General features: G+C 44.9%; 1 long non-coding RNA gene across 1 annotated transcript; it reads right to left on the bottom strand.

Moving 5' to 3' along the window:
- Positions 1-10,518: 10,518 nt before the first annotated feature.
- Positions 10,519-12,531, bottom strand: LOC137223247 (uncharacterized). Its single transcript, XR_010942764.1, has 3 exons — positions 12,402-12,531; positions 11,835-12,134; positions 10,519-11,326 (listed from the first exon to the last, which is right to left on the bottom strand). It is a non-coding gene; the product is annotated as an uncharacterized lncRNA (long non-coding RNA).
- Between the last annotated feature and the right edge of the window lie 3,284 nt (positions 12,532-15,815).

The following is a 15,815-nucleotide window of genomic DNA, read 5'->3' as shown; positions in this document are numbered from 1 at the left end:
GAGAAGGGAGGCGGAGGCTGTAGCTCTGGCGTGACAGCAGCAGGTAAAGCGTTACCCACGCCCTGCAGTGGGGCTTCTGACCGTGCCGACCTGGAGTGCTGCCCGGGCCTGGCCCCTGCGGAGCAGAAGGGAACTGGGGCCCCAGGAGAGAGCTCTAGAGCTCTGGATATGCACTGTGCCGATTTCTGAAACCGCTCTGACCTGCATGAGTAATTCTAGCACAGGTCCCAGTAACTGATTTGTAGCAGAAAGGGCTGGTGCTGGGAGTCAGTAATACCGTCCGTCTACCTGGGAAGACAGAGCGCAGGAAAGACTCAGCAGGGGAGGCAGCAGGAAGGGCTCCAAGCTTTGGGTCCCGGCCAGGGACTCCTCTGCTCAGCAGGCCCTCAAGCCCAAATACACAGCCAGGTCGCTGTTTGCCAGTGATCCTGAGGTTCAGAGAGCCGAGAGCCACGTGCCAACGGCCCTCAGCCCGCCTCATCCCCCATCTGCTCCTCTGCATGGGCAGCCCTCACTGGGAGGCCTCTTGGCCAGAAATCCGGGCCGATTCTCCTGCAGCTGTGGAGTGGATGCAGAGGGCGATACTGTTAGCCCTGAATCACATTCTGGGGCAGCCGATGTTGTCCGCCCATTCTGGGCAGGGCACAGACACTGCCCAGGAGGCCGGAGTCCAGGCCACCCGCTGGCTCTCTGAGAGCCCCTGAGCTTGTTGCCAGCTGCGTGGCCAATTGGGTCTGATGGTTGGTGCTGCTTCATGTTGAGGCGACCATAGTGCGAAGCTTTTTTGCACTCACATGGTAACTTTTTTTTTTTTTGCGGTACGCGGGCCTCTCACTGTTGTGGCCTCTCCCGTTGCGGAGCACAGGCTCCGGACGCGCAGGCTCAGCGGCCATGGCTCACGGGCCCAGCCGCTCTGCGGCATGTGGGATCCTCCCGGACCGGGGCACGAACCCGTGTCCCCTGCATCGGCAGGCGGACTCTCAACCACTGCGCCACCAGGGAAGCCCACGTGGTAACTTTAAAGTCAGTATTCTGCTGGAGAAAAAGCAGAAAACAAATAAAACTGCTTTCCAGAACAATCCCCTGCCTTCTGCTATCACTATTCCACCTTAATTATCTGTGATACATCAAAAAGGAGTGGGACTCAACGGACATGCTAATGAACAACTTCCTCCGTCACCATCAGACCTGGGTGGGAGGGGGGCAGCATGTACTCTTATGCTGTGAAAGGTAGACAGCTACACAGTGCCGCGAGCCAATAAATGCAAAATCCACAGCCTGCTCCGCTCCCCTCCCCTCCCCGGGACAGTACCCGATGCACAGCAAGAACTGAATTAATGAGTTCATCATCAGGGTCAGCTCAGAACGGGGCAGAATTCTCAACAACCAGTTCCAGGAAAAGCAGGCGGGAGTTGTCCCCTTCCTGACCTCAGAAGAACATTTGATAAACTGTTGATTCCTTTGGTTATTTATGAGTTAAGACATGCATATAAATGAGCGTATATTTATGAGCTCATAGTTGGTACACATATTACATTTTATCGATATAAAACACGCATTTCATTCTAGAGGCAGCTAACCTGGGTCAGAAGTGAGGTTCTGGGATGCTGTTCGAACTTGCGTTCCTGAAGGCCTAGCGGTCCCATGAAAGGAGGGTCCTTCCAACCACAGGCTGTAGCTCTGCTGAGTTCATCAAATCACCTCCTTTTATAGATGAGGAAACGGAGACCGAGAGCAGCAGGCCCCCCATGCTTTGTCACCCAGTGTGAGATGGCGGGGAGTACCAGTGTTCAGAATTCACGGCCTTCTAGCCAGTTCTCTTTCTCTGCTGCGCTCCACAGGATCTGCATTTCTAAGAGCCTCCCAAGCCAGGCAAGGACTTTTTGTCACTCTCTTTAAAGCATGTTGTAATTAACAACCCACATTTCCTCTTCTCTATAATTCCACATGGGGATTATAAGCCATCCTATGTTATTCTGTAGCTGGATCATGCTGGCTTCTTATTACACTGAAATGTTTCCATTAAGTATATTGGACTCATATAGTATTTATTTTAAACGGGCCTCTGGGAGATGAGGTAGTGCTTAGATTAGGGGCTTAGACGGTTTAAATGAGGACAAAGACCCTGGTAAACCGGCAAAGCAGGCCAGCAAGCTTGGTGTGCAGGTAAGGGAACTTATTACAAGGTGTCAACAGAGTCACGAGTACTGATTATAGACTAAATGAACCATATTTCTGACACATGTAGCTCCTACAGGTCCACAAACACCTATTTTAAACCTTTGGGGCCAAATGTGTCTTGAAAGTCAGATATCTCAGGTTTCAGAAGTCAGGTAATAGGATGTATCTACCATGCATTAATAACATCCCCAGAAAAGTCTGGGACAGCAGCCTATAATCAAGCACTTTAATTGTTCTGCAATTAAATATGGGACTGTTCACTACTGATGGGATAAAGAAAGACTATATAAATAGCCTTATGTCAGTTCGGGTCCAGTTTTGCCCCCAAAATTAGCTTGTCACAACTTACCAAATAAACCTCACAAAAAAAAACCCAAACAAAAACCCCAAACCCTATCTTCAATGCTTTATGAAGTTCAGGGATAAGGGATTGTAGAACTATCATAATTTAAATATATAAATATACTGATCAGTAAGAGATAAATTTATTAAACAAGTTCCAATATTTAATGTACTTTGCTGCTGTTATATATTTTCTTAATCAGTCGCTAGATACAAAGGCAACCATAAATAGCATTCCAGAATTCATAACATTTTAAGGGCTCTTGACTGTGCTTGGTGGAGCCCTAATCCCAGCTTGGCCCTGGAGCCCCGCCCTGTGGGACCACCTCCCTCCCCAGTACACAGGCACGTCTGAGGGGTGAGGGGACCAGCTAGGACCTAAGGCAAGACCTGATTAGGAAAGGCTCTATCTTTTAGGGTAGGTGTTCCAATCTTATTAGTAAGTGGATCCCCTCCTTTTTTTTACAATTTTTTTTTTCTGACGTGGACAATTTTTAAAGTCTTTATTGAGTTTGTTACAATACTGCCTCTGTTTTATGTTTTGGTTTTTTGGCCCTGAGGCATGTGGGATCTTAACTCCCCAACCAAGGATGGAACCCACACCCCCTGCTTTGGAAGGCAAAATCTTAACCACTGGACCACCAGGGAAGACCCTAGGTGGACCCCTTTTTAATTGTACAGGCTCTGGAACTAGATAGCTGGGTTAAAATTCTTGCTCTGCTATTTACCTCTTGTGAGACCTCAGGCAAGTCATTTTATCTCTTCTTACTTTGGCATCCTCCTCATTTATAAATGGGAATAATAATAGTCATAGGAATATGGTAGGGACTAAATAAGTTAATTCAATTAAAACTCTTAGAGGATTACCAGGCACATGGTAATCTCTGAGGAGATGTTGGCTATTATTATTATTATCACTATCAGTTTACATGTCTGTGGTACACAGAATAATGCCACCCCCCAAAGATGTCCACACCCTAGTCCCCATAACCAGTTACAGAATATACTGCAACACACCCCAGAATATGAGTTCGTAGATGTGACTATGTTTAGGACTTTTAGATGAGGAGTTATCTTGGATTATCCAAGTGTTCCCAATCGAATCCCATGAATTCTTAAAAGGAGAAAACTTTTCCTGGCTGTGGTAACAGAAAGAGATGTGATAAACAAAACAGAGGCAGAGAAAAGCTACACTGCTGACTTTGAAGATGAAGGAAGAGGCCACAGACAAAATGCAGTGTATCCACAGAATTAAAGATTATTGGGCCACACGTAGAATGAAGTTCTGACACCTGCTACAATAAGGATGAACCTTGAAAACGTTATGTTAAGTGAAAGAAGCCAGATACAAAAGGCCACGTATTGCAAGAGTGCATGTGTGTGAAATGTCTAGAACAGGCAAATCCATGGGGACCGAAAGCAGACTGCTGTTTGCAAGGGGCTGGCTTGAGGGAGGGGAGGGGGAGTGACTGTTCAAAGGGTATGGGATATTTTCTTTTGAGAGAGACGGAGAGAGAGACAGAGAGAGAGAGACTGAGTGCTATTTACTGGCACCAAACAAACAAGGAAAGTGCCACAAACATCAAGAAGTGAGAGCTACAAAAAGAAACAGAAGATGCTGTTGGAGCTGAGTGGGGTTTCTAACCCTGCATCACCTGTGCCTGTTCCTCCAAAGCCACAGAGAGGAGAGATGGCCAAATAATGAAATCCTGAGGATTCTCATTAATACGCTCCAGCTTCAAGAGAAACAGATTGAGGGGGGTGAGTAAGCAATTCCAGGAAAAGGTCTTCAGAGAAGAGGCCACAATGCTTGACCCTGGGCCTTTGACTGAGGCTGGAAGCGCTCCCAGGTCGGTCTGTTGTGTTGCAGAAACCAGCTGAAACCCAGGTGAGTGCGCTACACCCTTTGTTGGATGGACCAGGCTTTGGGTGAAAGATCGTTCTCTGCATCTCAGAAAGGAGTGAAACTTTGGGTCCTAAGCAAGGACTCCACCCAGGCCCAGCTGAATTGTCCCTCTTCCTTATCCCCACAACTTTAAGCTACAGAAAATAACACCTAGTCCTCAAACTGCCATTTCGAGTGGAGAAGAGAAAAGGTTCTATATGAGGCAGGGAGGATGTCGAGGAAAATTCACCTACACTGTATTCTGTTGAAGCAATAGACAGAATTGCTCATATTAAGCATAAATAAGATGCAAAGTAATGGCATAGTCACTGTGCAAATAAAATAAGGGAAAAAAGTACATGTGAGACACAGAAGAACAATCCTGTCTGGAAGAACCCAAAACCAAAACAGCAAGCAGGTTCCTTGCACGTACATTGCACTATACAATAACTTAATAAGAACATAGATGAAATAAAATAACATGACAACAAAGTGATATGGAATGGGATATTGAAGAGCTAAAAGGGACAAAATAAAATTTCAAGTAACTATTAGAAACAGAAAGAGATAGTGCAAATAGCTAAAAATTCTATTAATGACAGAGGAAGACTTGAAATAATCACAGCAATTGCAAGAGGAAAAAATTAGAAAATAGTTAAGGAGCTTAAAGACAATTCAGTATAAAGATCTTTGACATTCTTGGTAAGAAATGAACAAGCGAAACAGAAAAAATATTGGAAAACATAGTACAGGAAAACCTTCCTTAAGTGAGGGAGGAGCTGAATCAGCCATCTGAAAGATCACAGTGTATACTAGGCAAAATTTAGATAGAAGAAACAGCATTGAGTCATATAATGATAAATCTATTCAACTTCAAAGATAAAGTATTCTTCAGACATCCAGCAGAAAAAGCAAAAGGGAAGAAAATCCAGGGGGCTTCAGACTTCTCTCCATCACTTCCCCATGCCAGAGAACAGTAGGGCAACACCTACAGAGGAAAAGAACTGTGAGCTACAAAGTTTTTATCCAGTCAAATCATCATCTATGTATAAAGGCAACAAGGAGAGCATTCTAAAACACGACAGAGCTCAGGGAAAAAAGCCTCCATAAACCTTCTTGAAGAAAGCCTTCCAGACCAGACTCAGAGCCAGACTGTCTGGGTTTGAATCCTGGCTTGCCACTTCCTGGTTGTGTAATTCAGGCAAGTTACTTTTTGTGCCTTAGTCTCCTCATCTGTAAAGTAGGGTTAACAATAGTCACCATTTCATTGGGTTGTTTGTGTAGATTTAAAAAATTAATGTGTGTACAGTGCTTGGAATAGTGCCTGGCCCATAGGAAAAGCCATATATACATATGTTCGCTGTAATCAATGTTATATATCATTGTGATGAAGAAATCTATCCCCCCAAGAGATGGACCGCTGGTGAGCATTGAATTAATTTAAATATAGATCCAAGATAAAACAAAAACAGCAACAACCAAGGGAAGAATGGCTGCAGAACAGAACGTACATGCATAAATCTTGACTAAGCAAACAAAATAAAAACACCCAAAAAATCAGGAGGTGGGAGAGAGTCTAAGTATGCTGGTCACTTAAGCTTTTATAGCAAAATCTTTCAATCCATACTGTCTAAAATTGAAACAAGCAGTTAGAAAACAGCCTCTTAACGGTATTCATGGTCTTTCTTCTTATCCTTAGAGCAATCTCTTATGAATGAGGAAAGATCTATGAATTTCACTATTCCTTTTATTTTCACTTTAGTTTCTTTTGCCTTCTATTCAATCCATGTAAAATTAAATTTTTTTATTTTTAAAGGAAATATAACATGATTCCATTGTTATGAGGTTATTTTTGTTCATCCATCCATTCCTCTGTCCAATTATAGTTTGTAGATAGAGATGTTTTAATTGAGGGTCATTACATATTAGCACTAGTTATTGTTGGGGAATAGAATTTGAGTAATGCATTGTTTTTTTGCTGTGTTTCTTGAATTTTTATAATATGCATGTATAAAGCCAGTAAAGGTATTATTTTAAAACATATCAATCCTGGGTTTCGGCACCAAAAAAAAAAAAAATCAGTTAAACAACCAACTACATAAACAAGTCAATCCTCTCAAACTCTGTAAGGAATGACTCATGCCTGTTCAAACACATTTTGTTCTTAAGAGAAGAGATTCTATGTATAATCAAAATCAACCTTTTCATTTTTCGTCAACTATTTTCCACGCTATTACTTAAGCATTAGGGAACAGTTTTGTCAACACCCAACTCGAGATCAAAGCTTATATGTGATGAAAAAGAGTGGCTGTGGGGTGTGGAGTGATTCACAGGAACATGATTTCCCGTATCGGGGAATAATGATCTCCATCAAGTAGGCTGGGCTTTCCTATAATGTCGAGCAAGAAGGTAGGGCTTATGGGAGCCACAGGCAAATTTATTTCCCTGCCACTCAGACAACTGTGATAATGATACAATCCTTTGACTAAAGATAATGCTATTGACCTGCCATGGAACCTGCCACAGAGCCTGGAGTCCTGGGTTCAGTAGCTGGCTGATCCTCTGAGCTAACCAGGCAGTCTTCACTGTTCCTTCCCCTCCCTCCCACTTCGTCTTGACCGCTCTCTACTTACACTTTATGGTGATTGTTGTTCTCTCTCCACAAGCCTGTGAGCTCCTAGAGGGCAGAAGCTGCCTTGTTCGCTGCTCCACTCTAACACCTGTGCCTGGCATAGAGCCTGTCTGAGGGTGGGTTTTTGGTGAGTATTTAGTGAATGGGATGAATATTGAATGAGTTATGCATCCTTCTTGCCCAGTCCCTTCTGTCATCAAGCATATACATGTGTGAAGACAAATGACCGGGATAAAGGAGTCTGTCTTCTCACAAGATCATGTGAGACTGAAAACTCTGAGCTTAATCAGCTCCATTACCAAGCTCATCACTGGATGTAGGCAGGGCTCCTTTCTACCTCAACAAATTCATTTTTTCTTTCTTTTTTGGAGGCAACAAAGAAACCAAAGAAGAGTTGATTAAAGAACAATCGGGGGACTTCCCTGGTGGCACAGTGGTTAAGAATCCGCCTCCCATTGCAGGTGACACGGGTTCGAGCCCTGGTCCGGGAAGATCCCACATGCCGTGGAGCAACTAAGCCCGTGCACCACAACTACTGAGCCTGCGCTCTAGAGCCCGAGAGCCACAACTACTGAAGCCCATGCGCCATATCTACTGAAACCCGTGTGCCTAGAGCCTGTGCTCCACAACAAGAGAAGCCACCGCAATGAGAAGCCTGCGCACCACAACGAAGAGTAGCCCTGCTGGCCGCAACTAGAGAAAGCCTGCGTGTAGCAACGAAGACCAAATGCAGCCAAATAAAAATAAATAAATTAATTTAAAAAAAAAGATCAATCAGTCTGGAATCACCCCTTAAGAGACTTTATAAATCAGCAGAATAATAACTGGCAAAGTATCATTACCTTGGTATCAAGGGTAACAACTTGGAATACTCTTCACGATGTCCCAATCCTAGAAGCCCTGGGTTTCCCTCATGACCTTATATCAACCATTAGGGAGCAACTTAAAGCTCAGTTGTTCACAGAATTACCTTGGCAAATAGCAACAGACATATCAGAAGAAGAAATATTTGGCTTTCTTCAATTCCATTAGATGTAGATTGGGCCCTTTCAAGGAATAAGGCCCTTAATTCCCAGGAGGTCAGATAGCAAAGACCATCTTGTGTTGAGTGTGGTGAATTAATCAGACAAGTGCAGTTAAACAGGGATCTGAGGAGAAAGCTGCATGTTCCACGTTCGTACGAAGCAAGAGATGCAGGGAATGGATCAGTGCCCAGGAGAGGCACAGACAGAAACTGGGCAGTACGCACAAGAGTGGTGGACCTCAGGGACCTTCAGACAGTGTTTTCTTCCTAATATTTAGACACAGTGCAGACAGTATTTTTTGATGAATGGAAATAAAGAGAAAAAGAAGGGCAGAAAGAAAAGGAACTCCACAAAATACCAAAACTATTGTGTTTCCTGACTTGTATCCAAATTTAAGTCCTGAGATCTCTAGGCAGTCTGCCTTTGGTAAGGGACAATCAGGTGGTATTCTGTAACCTACCTCTAAGAAGTTTTAAATCAATCATTTAGAGATGGACTCACTTCCACTCAGTCTTCCATCTTGTTTTTCTCATTGATAAAAATTTGCTGATGTAGGGTAAGCCTAGCAAATTGCTGAGCAAAAGAAACTATTTTTGATATCGGAAAATTTCCAAACTTTTGAGAAAGCTTGACTGCGTAGGCAGACCTGAGGTGGGCTCCTGGTTATTCTGGTGCTTTCCTAGGCAGGAGAGAATCTTTTCTTGGGACTGTGAGGATGGTTACCACTCCTACCAGCAGCCAGGGGCTGGGAGAAAGGGCAGCTCCTCTGTTATAAGACCATCCTCACCAACTAAAAGAACCACTGTCCTGTCCTCTTTGACTGCCTTTAAACATATCACCAATAAATTAAAAAACCCATTGCATATCGACTAGAAGTCCTCCCAAGTTCACATGTTAAACTCAGTGGAAAATCGGTTAAAATGCAGAGTCCTGGGCCCCACCTGCCCGAGATCTGGGGTGGGGCCCTGGACTCTGCAGTTTTACAAACTTGACAGATGTCAGTGCTGTGAGCTGCATAATCGATGAAACTGAGGTGTAGATGCTTACACAAGTTCCCTCTGAGCCAGCAACGGATGGGGCGTTATTAAAACCCGTGAGAAAACTTGAAGAAACACAAAGAAATGGAAGATCTTTTGAAAGGCTGGTGGTGTATTATGCTGTCTCAACGACATTCACAAGGACTCCAGATGCATTTATTTGAGATGCTACTTTCTGTGGAGCTTGGTGCCAGACCTTCACGTGGTCCCGCTAATTTTCACAGTCATCAGCAGGAGATGATCCACGTTTTGCAGAAGAGGAAACAGAAACCTAGAGAAATTAGGAAAATTTCCCCAGGCCCTGCAGATCTTAAGGGTTAGAGCCGGAATGCAAGCCCAGGTCCACACAACCTCAAAGTCCAAGCACGCTCCACCCTGCTGAACTGGCTGAGGGATCACCTGACTTTCGGTGAAAACAACGTCGGGCAGGATGCCCTCTTCCTTTTACCTGCATGCAGGGTCTCCCAGCATCTCTCAGGGTCAATGGCATTTACCTCAAATGTGTTTCTTCTTCTATTTCCCCCTGCAATGGATGTCACAGGGAGACTTACCCCTCATTTTAGTTAGGCTGCTTAGAATCCCATAAGCTTACATCAGTGTCAGGAAAAAACAAAGCCCTGGAGGGTCCATCTAGAAAGAGATTTCGGGACTTCCCTGGCGGTCCAGTGGTTAGGACTCCCCGCTTCCAATGCAGGGGGCGTAGGTTAGATCCCTGGTGGAGGAACTAAGATCCTGCATGCCGCACAGCGTGGGCAAAAAAAAAAAAAAGAAAGAGAGAGAGAGAGATTTAGCCTCCTTTACCAAGTCTCTTCTGCAACCACTACTTCTCTCAGGCTCCGAGCACTCATGGGTGACGGTGCTCCAGCCTTGGCAGAAGTGTCAGAGCCTCAGTCACCAAGGCTGCTGAGTTGTGACACAGCCAGATGTCACTGAAGGGCCCGTGCAGTAAACCAATGAGTGGTGTGATGGCAAGGAAGCCATCTGTTTATGTTCTAGGGACCATAGGCAGTCATCTTTTTCTTTCCCAAAGGAAGAGGCTTATGGAGGAGTTAGGGGAACAGCCACGTGAGTACTCAGGGACCAGTAACGGGCCCTTGCTCACTGACCCGGGCGTGGTGGGACCCAGGAGGCCCTCCCTGGTGGGAGGTGTGCCTAGTGGGAGCTGCCGTCAGGGAGGCCCTGGAGACACAGCCTGCACATCATCTTGAAAGCAGCGCTTGCAGAAAGAGAAATCTATAAATAGTCTTTTTACTTCCAAAGATGAAAGAGATTAAAGGCGGCCAATGAGAGACATTCTTTTTTCTTACATTCAGTCCATCTGTGCCTTTGGTCTCTGAGGGGAACGATACCTGAGTATTTATCAGACGAAACATTTGACCACTGCAAGCCCTCTACTCTCCTGCAAGTTGCTTTTCTCTGAATTGTCCATGCAGTGGCCAGGGTGTCTTCATTCAGGTCCATCTCTCCATTACACCCAGTTTTCAGCCACACATATCACTGGTTTTTTTTGGGGGGGCAGCTTTTTGAAGAGTTAAGCATCTCGCACAATTCAGCTCACCACCTGTACCTCTTCCTTGGTTCTGGTTCAGACACTCTGCTCACCAGAGAAAACGTGACTTCAGTTCTCATAATGAATACTTTGTTTTTCTGTCCAGTTCTCCCTCCAGTGTGGGGCGCTGTTCCCATCTCTGTCCATACCGTCGAGTTAGGACTGGCCATGTTCCTATAGTAGGACTCACTCACCCTGCCCCTACTGTATAGTTCCTGAGGCTATGGTGGTCATAGTGCTGAGCTGACCCAGAGTCTCTTCCCTGGAAACTTGGAGAACTGTGTTTCCTCCCAGATGGTGGGAACAGTAACACGTGAACTTAGAGGGTTCTCTACAGCCATATTTTTCTGCTACGTGAACCAGAAAAGCAGAGGAAGCAGGTTACAGAGAGGAAGAGAAGAATGGAATGGAAACAAAGAGAAGAGGAGGAAACAGAGATGGGGAAAGAATCTGGGGCTGTTCAGTCCCTGGCTGAGTCATTCCCTGGCTCAGCCACATTCCTCAATTCAACTTAGCTAGACCCACTGAGTCCCAGTAACTTGCTTTCAGAGGAGTTCTCTATATATGATTCATCTTCTTTTCCTTCAAGCACTGCAGCGTGAGAATTGTCATAGTCGATTAGGTTGTCCTTGTGGTTTTCCCAGTGTAGGTTCAGAGACAGCCACTGGCACGTTCCTAAAATATTTTACTTTGCCTTAGAATTCATACCATAACAACAGCAATGAATAATTATGAAGCATCTGTTTACAATGTTGACTTGATTTGCTGATGGTAAAGCTGAGGCTTAGTGAGCTGAAGCACGTTGCCTCAGGTGGGACAGCTAGCAGGTAAGAGACTGAACTAGGATTCTTGATCATTGCAATCAACCAGTCCCCCTTGAGAACTGCTTAACTAGAGATTTGGAGTGGGGGATGTAGCAAGGTATGTTTTTGAAAGTTAAAAGTATAAAAGTTAAAAGTTTTTGAAAATTAAAAGTGTAAAAGAAAAACACACGTATAGTTATCCAATAAATATTTACTATACACCTATATATCAGAATTAGATTTAGTTACAATTAAAAAATAACACTAATCATGCAGCTTAAACGAGGTCAAGTTTTATTTTTCTCTCCAGAAATAGACAGCCTAGACTGGGTATCAAAGACACAGGCCTCTCCTAGAGTGTTCCCTCTAAGTAAGCTTACCTCATGGACACAGTGGTGGCTGTTGCTGTGTAGGTTTCGTTCTCTTGCATTTGGATGAAAAATCAGGCAGGTTTGCTGGTCACCCAGGTGATACAAGCTCCTCTAATCAATAATGTAAGAGTCCAGTCCCATGTAACAGATAATACTTAGAACTTGGTTCAATATTAAGTTTTCTTTTTCTCCCCTGATGATGACCTGTTGCAGGTGGAAGCTGGCAGCAGGGAAAGGGGATATGTTTTCTCTTCACCTTGTGCTTCTCCTCCATCTCCCCTCCATCCTGTTAACTGTGATTTCTGCTCCCTGTGTAGAGCACAGGGAGAGAGAAGAGATAACATTGGTTAGTTTTTCCTTTTCTGGTGCTACTGTGAGCTCAGTGTTGCCCTCTCTGTGCCTGGGAAGTGTTGAAAGCTGACTCTTGGTTCTCATCTCTATTTTGTGCTTTTGTTTGATATCCCCATCAATGGAGACCTCCGTCTCCTCCGTAGATCACTAATAGAGACAATGCACTCGTCTCCAGTTCGTTGTTACTCGTGCACTTCCTGGCATTTGGCATTATCTCTAACTTACCTCTGCTGCTGTCTGTTCATCCCTCCAGACGGCCTTCTTGGATAAGACTCTGCTTGCTGAACCTCAGCTGCATGGAAAGCAGTCATGCATCTTTCACGCTGACAAAGTCTGTGAGAGCAGAGATCACCCAACACAGCCTCCTCTCCTTCGCTTGTGTGCCTTGAAACTCTTGATCTTGACATTTCTTGGGTGCGAGTCAGACACAGTGGAATGTTTCCTATCCCTGCAGGGGACGTAGATTATGCCTTCGGGGTGCTCCTACTGAAGGCTCTTCACTAATTTTAACACGAGGGGCTGACATCGCAATCCTACCTCCAAGGAGAGGATTGGAATCATAACACACCTAGAGCGTTCTCTGAAAGAATCTCACAACCTCTGCCCTCTCCTTTCCTGGCTTCTCCAATCTCTTCTCTCTCCTCAGGCTAGAGGTGGGTAGGCAGCTCAGGGTTGAAACTGGTTTCAACCTCCCACTTCTTTTTGTTCTTTAATTGCTTTATTTTGAAATAATTATGGGTTCACAGGAAATTGCAAAGAAATGTACAGGGAGCTCCCATGCAACCTTCACCTTCAATGTTAACGTCTTGCATAACTGTAAAGAGATATCAAACCCAAGAAACTGACATGGGTACAATCCACAGTGTTTATTCAGATTTCACCACCCAATTGTGTGTGTGTGTGTGTGTGTGTGTGTGTGTGTGTTTGCCACTCTGTGCAATTTTATCACACGTGTAGTTCCATGTAACCACCAGCACAATCACATACACAACGGCACCATCACCACAAGGTTCTTTCACGCCACCCCTTTACAGCACACCCCTTTCTTCTGTTACCCCTAAGCCAGAAACCACTAATCAATGTTCCATCTCCGTAGTTATGTTATTTCATGGGATCATTCAGTACATACCTTTTTGAGATTGTCAGCCATCTCCTTTTTACAAGTCTTTAAAAAAAAATGGTCTTACTTTGGAACATTAACATATTGTTTTCGTGATTCAGCTAAAACGGTGGTAAGAAGAGTCCCATTTTGACATCCTGTTACAAATTGTTTTATTCAAGCTTGAACATATTTTCTACTTTGCATCTTTCTGATGATTCAGCATTTCATTCATTTAACAGATATTTATAGAGTGCCTGGCACGTTACTGTCTTTGATGCTCTTGTCCTGCGTTGGGCTTAATGTTCTCAGGAAAGCAAATAACCCCTAAGGTCTCCTCTTGGCTCTAGGGTTAGTTCCTAGGCTATTGTTCTACAAGTTTTTGATTTTAAGGTGCTTTAACTTAAACTTACCAGCACTGAAACTCCTGTACCACTTTCTGCTCAGCCTTAAAAAAATGCCTCTATCCCACTGACTTGCCATTTTACTCCTTAGAATGTCTTGGGATCATCGACAACTGTGAAAGTTTCACTGTGTACCTAGTTCTTCAAATCTCTTTATAAAATTAGTCACCAAGATCAGCCCCTCTTGATCTCTGAGAGCTCCTACTTTTTGCAAAGGAATGTCTCTTTTATTATTACCCAGTTTTCCTATGTTGGAATTAAATTCTTCATCCATTTCAAATAGTCCCTTAATCCTATGGTGACTCAACCGTTCTTTACTCGTTCTTGGTGCGGACACTTGTCAAAGGCAGCTCCAGAGTCTGGAAAATGACTCTCTCCTCTTTTTCCATAGACCCTCAAAGAACTCATCATCAGACCCAGTTCCTCGTATAGATTCCGTCCTTCCTTTGCCTCCATGGGCTGTGCTGATTTGAGCTTTCTGCAGTTCTGTATTTTATTTAACGATTCCACCAGCTTGGCAAGTAGGGAAGGGAGGAACAACCAGTGGATGGTTTCCCAGGGTCCCCTCTGGAGACTTGGAATAAGCCTGACATTGGCAACCTGACTGTTCTGTATCTAACACAGCAGCTTTTGCAACAACTGGTTTCACATCATGGTCGACAGTTAAGCAATCCTGCCCGTGAATTCATTGGAAATCCTTAGGTGAATCCCATCCTGTCTGGGTGATTTATTGATACGTGTTTTGTCAGTTAAGACTAGAACAATCTGTGCATTGACTACAATTTTGTTGAACGTCCTGACCTGTCTATTTCAAGGGTGCTCATTTCCCTGGTAGAGGGCAAGGCACAGCGCTAGTACAATTTCTCTTCTATTTCCTTTCTCCATTCCTTAGTGCGTTCCATCTACCGCCATCAGTTTCTTGGTTTTATTTTGACATTCTTCGGGGTTTCTTGCAAGGTGTTCTTTAATGAAGGGGTCCCCAACCCCTGTTAGGAACCAGGCCGCACAGCAGGAGGTGAGCAGTGGGCGAGGGAGTGAAGCTTCATCTGCCGCTCCCCATCGCTCCCCGTCGCTCGCATTGCCATGTGAACCATCCTCCGCCTTGCCCCCTCCACCCCCTGTCAGTGGAAAAATTGTCTTTCACGAAACTGGTCCCTGGTGCCAAAAAGGTTGGGGACTGCTGCTCTAGTGAATCATAGAATTTCAGAACTAAAAGGAATGTTAAAATGTGACTTGGTCCAAACGCCCCAGCCTAAAGACGAAAAACTAAATTTTGCAAGAGCTTACGTGACTGGATCTGACCCATTTAGTGGCGTATCCTTCCTTTCTGGTTGTGTGTGCTTATTTTTTGCTATTTATACGCCTATGAAGTTTTGAATAACACAAGTTTCCTTTTTGGCCTTAAAGTGCTATCCTTTTGCTATGAAGAGAGGATATCTGATCCACGCCGTTGGGTGCCCAGCTGACAGCCGCTATTTGGGATCCAGAGGTACCTCCATTCACCCTGTCGTATCTCAAGGTAGCAACCCCTCTGCCCAGCCCTGCCCAGTTCAGGAATCCCTCTGCCTGTTTCCTACAGTGTCTGCTTGACACCCTCTGACAACTTGTTGACTTCTCCACGGACGGAAATTCCTGGTTACAGTGTGTTTCTTTTATAAAACGTTCTGCTTTCCCAAAGGCTGCTCTCTCGGAGCATCTCATTTTGCTGTCGCTATCGGGAGATCTGAGACATGACACATGCAGGGTTTAAGTGGGATGGGATGAGATGGGAAGCCCGTTCCTTTCTTCCTGCAGGGTGTGAAGCCAGCCAGCTTCCTCTGACTCATCATCCTGCTGCCTTATTTTTACAGCTCAAGTGAGGCACAGATTGTCCGCCTCCCTTCCAGCCCTCGTTCTGAACACCGCACGCACATTTAGTGCCATCAGGGAGTCTTCTCTCCACATCTGGTCCGAGTGCCCGTTCCCACTCCTGTGATGTTCCCAGTGGTCATCCCTGGGGCCAGAGGTCCCTGTTTTCTCTCTCTGCCTGTCCGTCCACGCTAGTGCTGGGAGTACCATGAGGGTGAAACTGAACGTGCTCGCCTTTCCTCAATGCTGTCAGCGTGGGGACCACAGCTCCGTGTAGGGGGTCCCTGA

Source organism: Pseudorca crassidens, chromosome 4 (genome assembly GCF_039906515.1).
Source record: "Pseudorca crassidens isolate mPseCra1 chromosome 4, mPseCra1.hap1, whole genome shotgun sequence".
Lineage (NCBI taxonomy): Eukaryota > Metazoa > Chordata > Mammalia > Artiodactyla > Delphinidae > Pseudorca > Pseudorca crassidens.
The sequence above is the reverse complement of the archived record's forward strand: the minus strand, read 5'-3'. Positions and strand labels throughout refer to the sequence as shown.